We start from the raw sequence: 13489 nt of genomic DNA, 5'->3' as shown, positions 1-13489 counted from the left end.
CTCCTGACCTCCCCCCCCTTCTTCATGGCTGGCAGCTGCCCTTCACGGGGCTCCAGCCACAGTATTTCCTGCCGCGAAAGTGCGGCTGGGGGAGCTGGTCTCCTGACCTCCCCCCCCTTTTCCATGGCTGGCAGCTCCCCTTCATGGGGTTCCAGCCATATGATCTCCGGCCGCGAAAGTGCGGCTGGGGGAGCTGGTCTCCTGACCTCCCCCCCTTTCTTCATGGCCGGCAGCTCCCCTCCGTGGGGCTCCGACCACATGATCTCCGGCCGCGAAAGTGCGGCTGGGGGAGCTGGTCTCCGGACCTCTCCCCCTTTCTTCATGGCCTTCCGTTCCCCTCCGTAGGGCTCCGGCCATAGTGTAGTGACCCCAGGTGAAGCAGGATCCCTGGCAACCCCAGGCGAAGCAGGATCCCTGGCGACCCCAGGCGACGGCAGCGAACCCTCGGGAGGCGACGGCAGCGGACCCTCGGGAGGCGACGGCAGCGGACCCTCGGGAGGCGACGGCAGCGGCAGCGGACCCTCGGGAGGCGACGGCAGCGGCAGCGGACCCTCGGGAGGCGACGGCAGCGGCAGCGGACCCTCGGGAGGTGAACTCGGGAGGGGAGCCCCTGGCCATGGAGACGGCAGCGGGAGCTCCACTTCTCCCTCGTTCCCTGTAGCTGGTGGCTCTCCAGGTGATGCGGAGCAACAGGCAGCCCCAGGCGATGCGAGGCAGGCATCCCTGGGTGGTGCGAGGCAGGGCAGGAGCAGTCCTTCCCATGACGGTGGATGTGGAACCAGCAGGCATTCACCCTCTGCTGGTGGAGGTGGGAGGGGCAAGCAGTCCTCCCACAGCGGCTGAGACAGAACCAGCAGGTATTCACCCTCTGCTGGTGGAGGTGGGAGGGGCAAGCAGTCCTCCCACGACGGTTGAGGCAGAACCAGCAGGCATTCACCCTCTGCTGGTGGAGGTGGGAGGGGCAAGCAGTCCTCCCACGGAGGTTGAGGCAGAACCAGCAGGCATTCACCCTCTGCTGGTGGAGGTGGGAGGGGCAAGCAGTCCTCCCACGACGGTGGAGGCGGAACCAGCAGGTATTCACCCTCTGCTGGTGGAGGTGGGAGGGGCAAGCAGTCCTCCCACGGCGGTTGAGACAAAACCAGCAGGCATTCACCCTCTGCTGGTGGAGGTGGGAGGGGCAAGCAGTCCTCCCACGACGGTGGATGTGGAACCAGCAGGCATTCACCCTCTGCTGGTGGAGGTGGCGGAGGCAGAGGCAGCTCTTGCTGCTCTGCTCCTGGTGATGGTGGAGACAGAAGCAACTCCTGCTGCTCTGCTCCTGGTGGTGGTGGAGACAGAGGCAGCTCCTGCTGCTCTGCTCCTGGTGGTGGTGGAGGCAGAGGCGATGGGGCGGATGCTGGCCACTCAGAGGGAGGCTGTGCTGGCTCCCTCTGCTGTGGCGGCTGGGCTGGTGTGTGCCGTGCTCCCTTCAGCAGCATAAATAGAGGCTGCTGGGGAACACCAGCATCCTTCCCTTCTCCCCCCCAGAAAAATTCAGGGGGTTGAGCCTGTAACTCCTCCCCTTCTGGCTCTTGGGACTGCAGCTTGGGTCCTAGGGCTGTGGAAGCCCCGACTTCCCTCTCTTCGGGCCATGGACGCACCGACTCCTCCCTTTTGGGCTGTGGACGCACCGACTCCCCCCTCTTGGGCTGTGGACGCACCGACTCCCCCCTCTTGGGCTGTGGACGCACCGACTCCCCCCTCTTGGGCTGTGGACGCACCGACTCCCCCCTCTTGGGCTGTGGACGTTCGGGCTCCTCCCACTCAGGCGCAGGACGTGCGGGCTCCTCCCACTCAGGCGCAGGACGTGCGGGCACCTCCCACTCAGGCGCAGGACGTGCGGGCTCCTCCCACTCAGGCGCAGGACGTGCGGGCTCCTCCCACTCAGGCGCAGGACGTGCGGGCTCCTCCCACTCAGGCGCAGGACGTGCGGGCTCCTCATAGTACCGGAAGGGACAGGCGGCAAACTGATGTTGCTGGTTACAGAGGGGGCACAACAGTGGTGACCTACAGCTCCTCGGGTACCTGGCCCTGATATACTCCTCCTCCCCTGGCTCCTGCTCTGGGCAGTCCTCGTCCTCATGCCCATAGGCAATGCACATGGTGCACCACCTTGGCTCCCTCTGCTTCCTCCTCACTTTTCCCCCTCTCTGCCTCCTTCTCCTCACCTTCCTCATTTGGGCTGGTTCCTCCCCTTTGAGGCAGGTGAGGCAGGTTTCCTGATCCACCTGCGGCGATGGTATGGCCTTCAGGTGGATCCACTCCTCTGCAGTCTCCACCTCACCTCGATCAAAGGCCTGCACAAAGAGGGGGTCTTCATATGGGCACACCTCAGGGAGGTGCCCATACTCCAGGCAGGCGAGGCACCATGTAGCCCCTCCTTCCTTCAACTCCCTCTGATGCGCATGCCACCTCTCCATGTAGGCGTCCACTTTATCCATTTTTTTTTTTTTTTCAAACACAAAAAACACTATTTGAAAAAACGAACACAAAAAAAACGTCCTTTGCTGTTCCTGGTCCGGCTGTTGGAGGCGTTGTTTGTCCCACGCAGGACACCATATGTGGCAGTCTGGCTCGCAGTGGTGAGGTGGATGACGTCATGGACCAGGAAGTAACTGACTCCAAAACAGTGGATGGGCGGGTGAAGCTGAGTGCAGTAGCACTCAGCGTATTTATTAACAAACAAACAAAAGATTTAAACAAAACAACAAAACACAAAACAAAAGGGCACGAGGGCCAAACGAATCAACAAACAAACAAGTAAGTGTCGTGCTGGAGAATCCAGCACGTTTTAGCAATTGTTTTTTTCAAATGTTATTCCTCCTCTCCGCTCCCCGTACTCTCTACTCCAACACCCCAACCCCGAGTGCAGAGTGCTGCTGGTTTATATACTCTGGCCGAGGGATTTAACTAGTTGGTAATTATCTTATTATCCCCCGGCCAGAGTCTGCACGCGTTTGGTAAGGATGCATGACTGTCAGCTATTTAAATAATCAGTAGCTGATCAGCCATGCATCCTCACGGGGTTTTTAAATAATAATAAAAGACGCGGCGCTTTTACCCGCGCCGCAAACAAAAATACAAATAATAATAAATAGGGGCGGGACACTCCGCCACAATTTCACATATACAAGGATCACACTTGCTCTTTGTATTGTGTTTGGTTTTCTTCATGTTTTGGCAATCATACAGTAGCTTGAAAATGTAAAAGTAGACAGACGCTTGGCCAGCTGTGTGGAGACACCTGTTTAATTGATCCCGATGAAATTGTTCAATGTGTTTGCTGTATAGGGGGCTCTCCAGGACCAGGGCTGGAGACACACTGTATTAGAAATGATATGGGCTCTCCAGGACCAGGGCTGTAGACACAATGTCTATTAGAAATGATAGAGGCTCTCCAGGACCAGGGCTGGAGACACACTGTATTAGAAATGATAGAGGCTCTCCAGGACCAGGGCTGGAGACACACTGTATTAGAAATGATAGGGGCTCTCCAGGACCAGGGTTGGAGACACACTGTATTAGAAATGATAGGGGTTCTCCAGGACAAAGGTTGGAGATCACTGGTGTGAGTACAGAGATTAAAAAGTGTATCTAGAATGAACAGAATGTTTTTAACCTGCTAAAGTGCTGTGTTTCATTCAGCTTCGATGACAAAGCCTTCAGTCTCCTTGCTGTCCAGTTATCCTTCATTTCTACCTGGTGAAGAGGCCAGCATCACATGCATTGGCCCCTCCAGACTGCACACCAGCACTGATTTCTATCTGTACAGAAGTGGTTCTGGAAACTACATCACAACACAGAGAGCTGCACCTTCACAGACCAGCGTGACTTTCATTCTGTCCGACCTCTCTGAGTCAAAGCAAGGCAGCTACAGCTGTGTGTATAAAGTAACAGGGAGAAGTGAGACCTTCAGCTCCCCTCACAGTGACCCTGTACACATCACAGTGGGTGAGTGGACTTCTATTAGCTATACTGCTGCTGACACTGTTGGTAACCAATGATCACACCATCGGGGTCTTCATTGGCTACACCAACAGAACCCTCTCTCAGGACAGTGCTTTCTTATCCAGCTGTAGTGACACTAGTTTCGGACATTCCTGATTATTATTGAATTTCTTAGCAAACACCCTTATTCAACAATTGTTACAAAATATCACATTTTTTTATATACATTTACCCATTTATACAGTTGATTTTTTTTTTTTATTGAAGCAATCTAGGTAAAGTTCTTTGCTCAAAGGTACAGCAGCAATATCCCCCATCTGGGATTGAACCCACAATCCACCAGTCAGGAGAGAGGAAACAGTTTTGAAATAACTTGCAGCTCTGCAGAACTCTACACAGAGAGCACCTTCCTCCTCTTCAGAGTCTCTGCAGGCTTCAATGAGAGATGGAACAGATCAGCACCAACCATCAACCAGTCTGCCCTCTTCAGCTTCCCTGCTGCAGACTCCACACATGAGGGGAATTACTCCTGTCAGTATCAGACCCGGGTATCGAGGAGAGAGTTTGAATCCCAGCTGAGCGATAAACTCCACGTCACAGTCACAGGTAAGCAGAAAACAAATCGCCTTCTGTGGAGCACGAAATGTGTTGATCCGTTTCTGATGTTGTTGATTCATTAGTTTGCCTGATATAACTATGAACCGTCACTGTGCTGAATTTCAGTGTCTGATCTGTCACTGTGTTGTATTTTAGTGTCAGTATCTCTGATCTGTCATTGTGTTGTATTTCATTGTCAGTATCTCTGATCTGTCACTGTGTTGTATTTCAGTGTCAGTATCTCTGATCTGTCACTGTGTTGTATTTCAGTGTCAGTATCTCTGATCTGTCACTGTGTTGTATTTCATTGTTAGTATCTCTGATCTGTCACTGTGTTATATTTCAGTGTCAGTATCTCTGATCTGTCACTGTGTTGTATTTCAGTGTCAGTATCTCTGATCTGTCACTGTGTTGTATTTCAGTGTCAGTATCTCTGATCTGTCACTGTGTTGTCTTTCAGTGTCAGTATCTCTGATCTGTCACTGTGTTGTATTTCAGTGTCAGTATCTCTGATCTGTCACTGTGTTGTCTTTCAGTGTCAGTATATCTGATCTGTCACTGTGTTGTATTTCAGTGTCAGTCCTGATTCCAGTCATGTCTGCTGTCAGTGCTGCTGCAGTGCTGCTGCTCTCAGTATTTCTCATACTCCTGAGATGTAAAAAGAGAAGGACAGACAGCAGAGAGGGAGTGAGGAGCGCTGCAGGTGAGCGACAGCAAAGATACCAGCAGAGGGAGCCGGCAGCTCTGCGCCTTCAGTTTGATCACATGCATTCACATGCGTTCACTGCCAGGCAACTTTCTTAGGACCCAGTGTCTCTAGGGATCAATTCAGTCACTGATGTTCATGTTGGTGGTCAAAGGATCATTATGACAGTGGTTCAAGTTCAACACAAACAATTGGATTGAAATCATGGGGGTGTCCATGAAAGAATTCTCTGTCATGGTCCTCAAACCATGGCCGGGAGCTCCCATGGGGTGGTCACAATTGGCCAAGCACTGCCCGGGTGGGGAGTGCTCAAGAGGGTAATCCCTGTCTCACTGCACACCAGCAACTCCTGTAGGTGCAGGCCAGCGGTGTTGTAACTGGATCTGTGTTCGTCCTCCGACGCATCAGGTCTGGTTGGCTTCACTGTGGGCTTGCAATGTGAAAGGAAGTGGGCAGCTTGATAGCGCACGTTTTGGAGGATGCTTGAGTGCACTTGTCTTCGCCTCTCCTGAGTCACTGCGGGGGTCGTAGCGGTGAGAAAGGGTCTTTAAAACAATTGGACATTTCAAATTGCTTTAAAAATGGTCTATTTTTAAATAACCCTTTTAGACGATAGACATTTTGAATTGCATTTGGCAGTAATCAGATGAATGCATGGTTTTAACCTGTCCGATGCTGTGTGTTTGTTATGTGATTATGTGAAGTCATTGTTTATGGGTACTGTGTTTTTGTGTGTGCTGATTCTGTTGTTCCATGTGCTTCTTTACAGTCAGGATGAATTCATACATTTCCAAAGGCGCTGGTAACCTGCACTCTGAGGATGCTGATGAGGTCTATGCGAACACTGAGTTTTTCAAGGAAGATACAGTTGACCAGGACTATGAAGAGATGAGAGCTGAGGATGGTAAAGAAGTCACAGATGACCTGGACTATGAAGAGAAAAGTGAACCAGAGTATGAAAACTTTGATTTCAATCAGGGCAATAAGGGGGGAGCTGAAGATGATATCTATATGGATTTCGATTAGCAGACAGTAACAAGGTGGAATTGTTTTACATTGAGGCCGGTACAAAAATAATCGCGAGGGGTGATATAGATATGATAATGAAAGCTTTGACAGATTTGCTCAAAGGCAGCGAACCAAAACATGATAAATAAGGCTTTGCTAAGCAATAGAATGCCACTGCATTAAAGTAAAACAAGAAACAATTGTAAGTCGCCCTGGATAAGGGCGTCTGCTAAGAAAATAATAATAATAATAATAATAAATGTTTGTAACAGTGTTAGAAATGTGCTGAGTGTTCTGGAAGCTTTGGCTGGGTTTAGAATTATTTTAGTATAAATAAGACCGAAGTTGAGTAATATTTTCAATATACATACACACATTATCCATAGAGGCTTTATCCTATAAAACCGTGGTTTTCAATCTGTGGGTCGGGACCCACCAGTGGGTTGTGAGGCATGCTCAGGTGGGTCGACACAATTTGGCTTTGAGAAGATTACATTTAACAATTATTATTACCATATTATTATTTATTTCTTAGCAGACGCCCTTATCCAGGGCGACTTACAATTGTTACAAGATATCACATTATACATTATTTCACATTATACAGATATCACATTATTTTACATACAATTACCCATTTATAGAGTTGGGTTTTTACTGGAGCAATCTAGGTAAAGTACCTTGCTCAAGGGTACAACAGCAGTGTCCCCCACTGGGGATTGAACCCACAACCCTCCGGTCAAGAGTCCAGAGCCCTAACCACTACTCCACACTGCTGCCCATTTGCTCTGAACCACAGCTGTTGTTATTATTATTATTATTATTATTATTATTATTATTATTATTATTATTATTATTATTATTATTATTATTATTATTATTCTTCTTCTTCATGTTCTGGTCAGTCTGCTGTTGCACAGACTTTGGATTGTGTTGAAAAGAAACAAAAGAAAAGCAAATTTCTCAAGTAACATTTTATCATCAGTCAAATTTAAAGTGTGTCGCATTATTTTTTATGTTTACTGATGGGTCATTGAGTTAAAAAGATTAAACTCACTGCTCTAGATGGGGATTTTCAATATATTTTATGGGATTGGAACTGGACCTGTTTTTCACACGTGTCTTGTGTTTAGTTTTGTACAGCGCTCTGAGATGCCTTGGCATGCCATATAAGAGAATGCATTTGTATTGTATTTTAAAATCTATTTTACATTAAGCTTTTTATGGCTATTTACCATTCATATGAACATCAATTTTGTAAAGTGTTATTGTGTTATCATATTGGTGCCACGGTTTGCTGTGCTATTGAATACAAGAGCATTAAAGTAAAAAAACAAACAAACAAAAAAACAACTGTTATTTTCCTTCATTTTTTAATTGTTATTTAAACTTATTTATGGATGTTTTGTAAAGTGAGATTTTTAAGTTTTATTGTCATTTACCTTCTAATTTACAGTGAATTAAAATTATAGTTATATATATATATATATATATATATATATATATATATATAGATATTTTACAATTTCCTCTATATGACATGTATATCTGCCTACTGACAAATATTGAAGGGCAACTTTCTTGCCTGTAACTATAAATATGCTTCTGGCTCTGGGTCACTTTCTGAAATGAGGAAGTGGTTTTAGAAATAACATCACTTCCTGCCCCCGCCCCCCTCTGCAAATATGGAAGACATCTGAATACAAATCTGCTTAAAACTCACTAGATGTTTTTTTTTAACTAATAAATAATGCAGAGGGTCAAAGTGTAGACTCAGAGTGGGGAACTAATACACTTTTTATTAAAGTATACCAGTGTACAAAAAAAAAGAAAAAAGAAACACATCTGTTTTCCAGCACCTGTGAGGACCGTAGACACCCATATTTATTTACTATATGTAGGGAAAGAAAAACGGGTTTAGACACCCATGCCGCATCATGAGCTGCTTCCTAGGTGCCTTTCCTCCAGTAGATTTGTAGCATGTGGGACATTAGGACCATGCAGAACGCAGTTGTTATGAACCCCTATAAAAATGGACTCGGTATCTAAGTTGGGAATGGTGAAAGCTGGGTCTGTTTCTGGCTTCTATTCTTAAATACAATCTCATCAGGGGTGTGTTTTCGCATTTTGACTGCAACAGAACCGGGTTAAGTGACCATTGACCAAGAACCCATGAACGTGACCACAACGCAAGGTTGAAAATGTAGTTGCAGCAGTTATGAGTATTATTGATGAACCAGCAGGTTGATTATATATATATATATATATATATATAACACTGACTAATGTCATAGGTGTGTCTGTCAGAAGTTCTACCAATAAATACCAATAAATCATGCAAAATATATCTCTAGGCAAACGTGTTAGACTGCATTGCGATGCATATGGACTATAGGCAGTTTGTTCCAAGTGCTTTCATTGTATTTCACTTAGTAATGTGAAACGATTTTTAAAAAATTGTGATCAACATCTACTTCGAGCAATCAATTAATTGTTTGAAGTCTAATGTGTATGCGTGTGAGTGTGTGTGTGTGAGAGTGTGCATTTCTCCCCTTTTAAATTGTTTTTTTCATTTTTAAGTACAAGCATTGTAACCTTGTTTTAACACTTTTCAAAAATTATTTTATTTGTCAACTCTTTATACATTTTAACAAACTGTTTTAACATTTCCAAGCTTATTTATTTTTTTAATAATATCTATTTGTATCAATAAAAGCTGCATCTACCACGAGGACATACGGCCAGCGGATCTTAAGTCTTTTCTTAGTCAAATATCCTTGTTTTAGGATTTTAATGCTTTAACACTTTCAAGCTACTTTTATTTATTTATTTTTTCAACATTTCGGACCTTTTTGTTTTTCCCATTTGTACGGCTCATTTTATTTTTCTGAAATAAAGAACATAACAAACTGTATACCCCTGTTTTCAACCTTATTTTATTTTTCTTAAAAGCTTTTTTTTTTAAACCCACGTATTCCCCTTGTTTTTTCCCCATTTCACTGATCCATTTATTTTTCTGAAATAACACATATAACACAAATTAAAAAATAATACCCCAAACCTTTGTTTAATCCCCCATTTTAATGTGATAAAATACAATCATGGAACATGGTTTCCAAAAGTGCCTTAAAGACTACAAACACGTGACAGGATGGGAGGCGGGATTTCCTTATTTACATTAAAACTACAAACATGTGACAGGATGGGAGGCGGGATTTCCATATTTACATTAAAACTACAAACATGTGACAGGATGGGAGGGTGGGACTTCCGGAATTGCTTAAAGCCTACAAACACCTGACAGGAACTAGGAGCCGGGACTTCTGGTCGATCCTGATTGGCTAAGGGCACTTGTCAACACCAAATGCTGCATTCTCATTGGTTAAAAATTAACATGGTGATATCTGGAATAGCGTATAACTACTGTCGGGCTAGGTTAAGTCTGGCTTGAGAAAGGGTTGCAATATCAAAGACTTGACTTGAAGCTTGACTTTAGCTGTACTTGAACAGTAAGTCTAAAGTGATATAAAATGGCTCGAACACAATTAAATGTTTCTGTATTTGTTTCCCGGTAGAAATGGCAACAAGTATTAAAAATATGGCATGCGTATTTTTCAGTTATTTTTTTGATTTAAAAATACTATTCGATACTTAATTTGCATAGTTATAGACATTGTTGTCTATAAGGGGAAATATTACTCATATTCTTTGAAACCGAGAAGTAAACAAACATTACATTACATAAATGTAAAATCATAATGCTGTTACTGTTAATGAGCAAAAGAAAGCCTGGGCAAAGATCGCCATAGCTGTGAACTGACCAGTTACTAATTCCCATATTAAGAGAAATGTCAAGAGTATATAGGCTACTGTGTTTAAATATCAAAATTAGCGTTGTGGGTTCAATCCCAGGTGGGGGATACTGCTGCTGGACACTGCTGCTGTACCCTTGAGCAAAGAGCTTTACCTAGATTGCTCCAGTCAAAACCCAACCGCATAAATGGGTAACTATGTAAAAAATAATGTGATATCTTGTAACAATTGTAAGTAGATAATGGTATCTGCTAAGAAGTAAATGTATTTAATTTATTCAGACAGTCTCTTAAATACATCATGAATATATTTAGGGCTTCATTTTATTTTTTTCGGTGCTTATTTTTAGCTATTTTCGAGTTTTATGTAAATCGTTTTTTTTCGGGGCTTTCGTTTTTGATCTACTGTATGAAATTAGTGTTTTCGGTTACTTTCCAAAATGCTTGAGTTTTTTTTTTTTTTCTTCTGTCTTCTGCAGTGAAATCCAACGGCTCCCTCTGCTGGCGCACAGTATGCCCACAGATAAATATGCTGGAACTGGCTCCCTCTGCTGGAGCACGGAAACAGTACAATAGCTGGTGCTATCGTAGAACAGTCAGTAACAGACGCAAGATCACTGGGAGCATGGAAACAATACGATAGCTCCTGCTATCGTGGTGAAACTGTATCCCAGGTAAGTAAACTGGAGTGCGTTGAAACAGTACGATAGCTCCTGATATCGAGGTGAACTGTATTCCAGGTAAGTAAACTGGAGTGCGTTGAAACAGTAGATAGCTCCTGCTATCGTGGAACAGTGGTAACAAAACTGGTGTGTGTTTAAACAATAAACAAACATCCAAAAACTTTGTCCCGTTGTCTGTGTATTTTCTTTGTCCAGTTCCACACAGTACACAAACCCAAATAAATGTTTATAAATTTTGTCCGGTTGGCTGAGTGTTTTGTTTGCCAAATTCCACACAGTAACAAAAATCACACGTGTCCCTTCTCTAAACTGTATCACCGGCGCCGGCCCCGCCAGGACCAGAGACGGGCTCTGTGTACTTTCTAATATGCAGAGTTTATACTCACTCTCTGCTACAACTAAACAAATAAACTGGCATGTTTTCACAATATTAAACAATACTACTGCAGTGCACCAAAAACAGCAAATAAACTAAACTGGTTCTTAACATAAGAGACTTTCTTTTTATAACGAGCGAATTAGCAAGAAAACTTCCAACAACAAAAACCTTTCACGCTGGGATTTCCAGACGGCTGTAGATCTCTCTGGTGGTGTATACACCACTGCTACCCACCACGAGTGATCTGCTGGCTTCCTTATATGTCAGCAGACTCCTCCCTTAATTCATTAACCCCGGGGCATCTGGGGAACGTAGTCTTTGAAGCCAGACAGCCTTTCTTAAAGGGCCTACGCCCTATTATCACAATATTTATTATTTTTGTAGTAGGTTTTATTTTTTAATGTGAAAAGGGTAAAGTAAACATGAATAGATTAACCATTTCCACAGTTTTTCCAGAGCTTTCCGGTGTTTATTGGCTATCCATCGGTTTATTTATTTATTTGTATCGGGGGTGTTTTATCAGTTTTTATTGGTTAAAACGATAGGTTGCGGATGCAACCCCGGTTCCCTGAAAGAGAAAATAACCATCAAGGTATGGGACATTGCCGTCAGGCAGTAGGGATTGGCTGAGCTTTATGTCAAAGCTGCCGATAGGCCTCTGCGCAAGCTGCCGTGTAAGCCCGCCCCCCTGGGAGCTTACTATACGCAGCGCGCGGAGAGTCACTTCCTCTTTTGCCCTTCAGGCCGTGAAGGCCTCCAGAGCGACCTCGCGGCTTGATGGTTATTTTCTCTTTCAGGGAACCGGGGTTGCATCCGCAACCTATCGTTCCCTTTCAAGTCGAAAATAACCATCAAGGTATGGGAACAGTGTACCCAAGCCGTCGCGAGGGAGGATTCTCGGCAGTAGGACAGACTTACGTCATAACGCAACTGCGTAGGCAGTACATCTACACATATGCGGAGCTGCGCCTCAGCGTCTATGCTCGCAATGACACCTGTCCCAAGGTGGAATAGTCACACCATATTGTCAACCACTCTACACGTCCGCAACCTGAGGCGTCATAGAGTGTAACACAGATGCTCCAAATGACGGAGCAGAGGATTCCAGTACATTTAACCGGTAGAACCTCGTAAATGTATGCGGTGTAACCCAACTGGCTGCAGCGCAAATGTCAGACATCGGCACCCCTCTAAAGAGGGCCCAGGATGTTGCCATACCCCTAGTGGAATGTGCCTTCAACTGCCCTGGTGGCGGAAGGCCCATAGAATCATATGCTAACTGAATAGCATCCACTATCCAATGAGAAAGGCGTTGCTTAGACAACGGCTGACCCAAAGTCTTAGAACCATGGCATATGAACAGCTGTTCTGTTTGCCTCACAGTCCTTGTGCGGTCAATATAACCTCAATGCCCGCACAGGGCAGAGCATGTGTAACCGCTCTTCCTCTGGGGAAGAAAAAGGAGGAGGATGGAACGCCATCAACTCGACTGGTTGGTTCATGTGAAACGGGGATATGACCTTGGGTAAAAAGGCTGGATTTGGACGCATGGAAACCTTAGAACCATCTCCTGTGAAACGAGTACATGATGAATGCACCGAAAGTGCATAAAACTCGCCCACGTGTTTTGCTGATACCACTGATAGCAAAAACGCAGTCTTTATAGACACAAACTTCATATCCACACTGTGGAGAGGCTCGAACGGTGCCTTGGTAAGGGCTTCTAGCACCACATCAAGGCTCCATGACGGTAAACTGGTAGACCTTGGAGGCCGCAAGCGTCTTGCGCCCTTTAGGAACTGAGATGCCAGGAAATGGCAACCAGGTGATAACCCGTCAATGCGTACATGGCAAGCCGAAATAGCGGCCAAATACACTTTAAGTGTAGAGGGAGACTTTCCCTCATCTAACAGCTTCTGCAGAAACTGTAATATCACTGCCATAGGGCAGGAGACCGGGTCATGGCCCTCAGCCAGACACCAACTCTGAAACAATTGCCACTTATACGCATATTGCGACCGAGTAGAGGGCGCTCTTGCACTCTGAATGGTGGATATAACCGCCGTCGAAAGCCCTAAGGCTGACAGGCGCTCCCGTTCAGGGGCCAAGCCCATAACTGCATGAGTTTGGGGTTTGGGTGCCATAGCCCTCCTTGGGCTTGGGACAACAGGTCCGCTCGCAGAGGGAGCTCCCTCGGGCGACCGTGCAACAACTGCACTAGACTCGGGAACCATATCCTCCGAGGCCACCGAGGAGTGATCAGGATCACTGTCGCTTGCTCTACCCTGACCTTCTCCAAGAAGGCGGGGAGCATCGG

Source organism: Acipenser ruthenus, chromosome 53 (genome assembly GCF_902713425.1).
Source record: "Acipenser ruthenus chromosome 53, fAciRut3.2 maternal haplotype, whole genome shotgun sequence".
Classification (NCBI taxonomy): Eukaryota; Metazoa; Chordata; class Actinopteri; order Acipenseriformes; family Acipenseridae; genus Acipenser; species Acipenser ruthenus.
Note: the sequence above shows the minus strand (reverse complement) of the source record.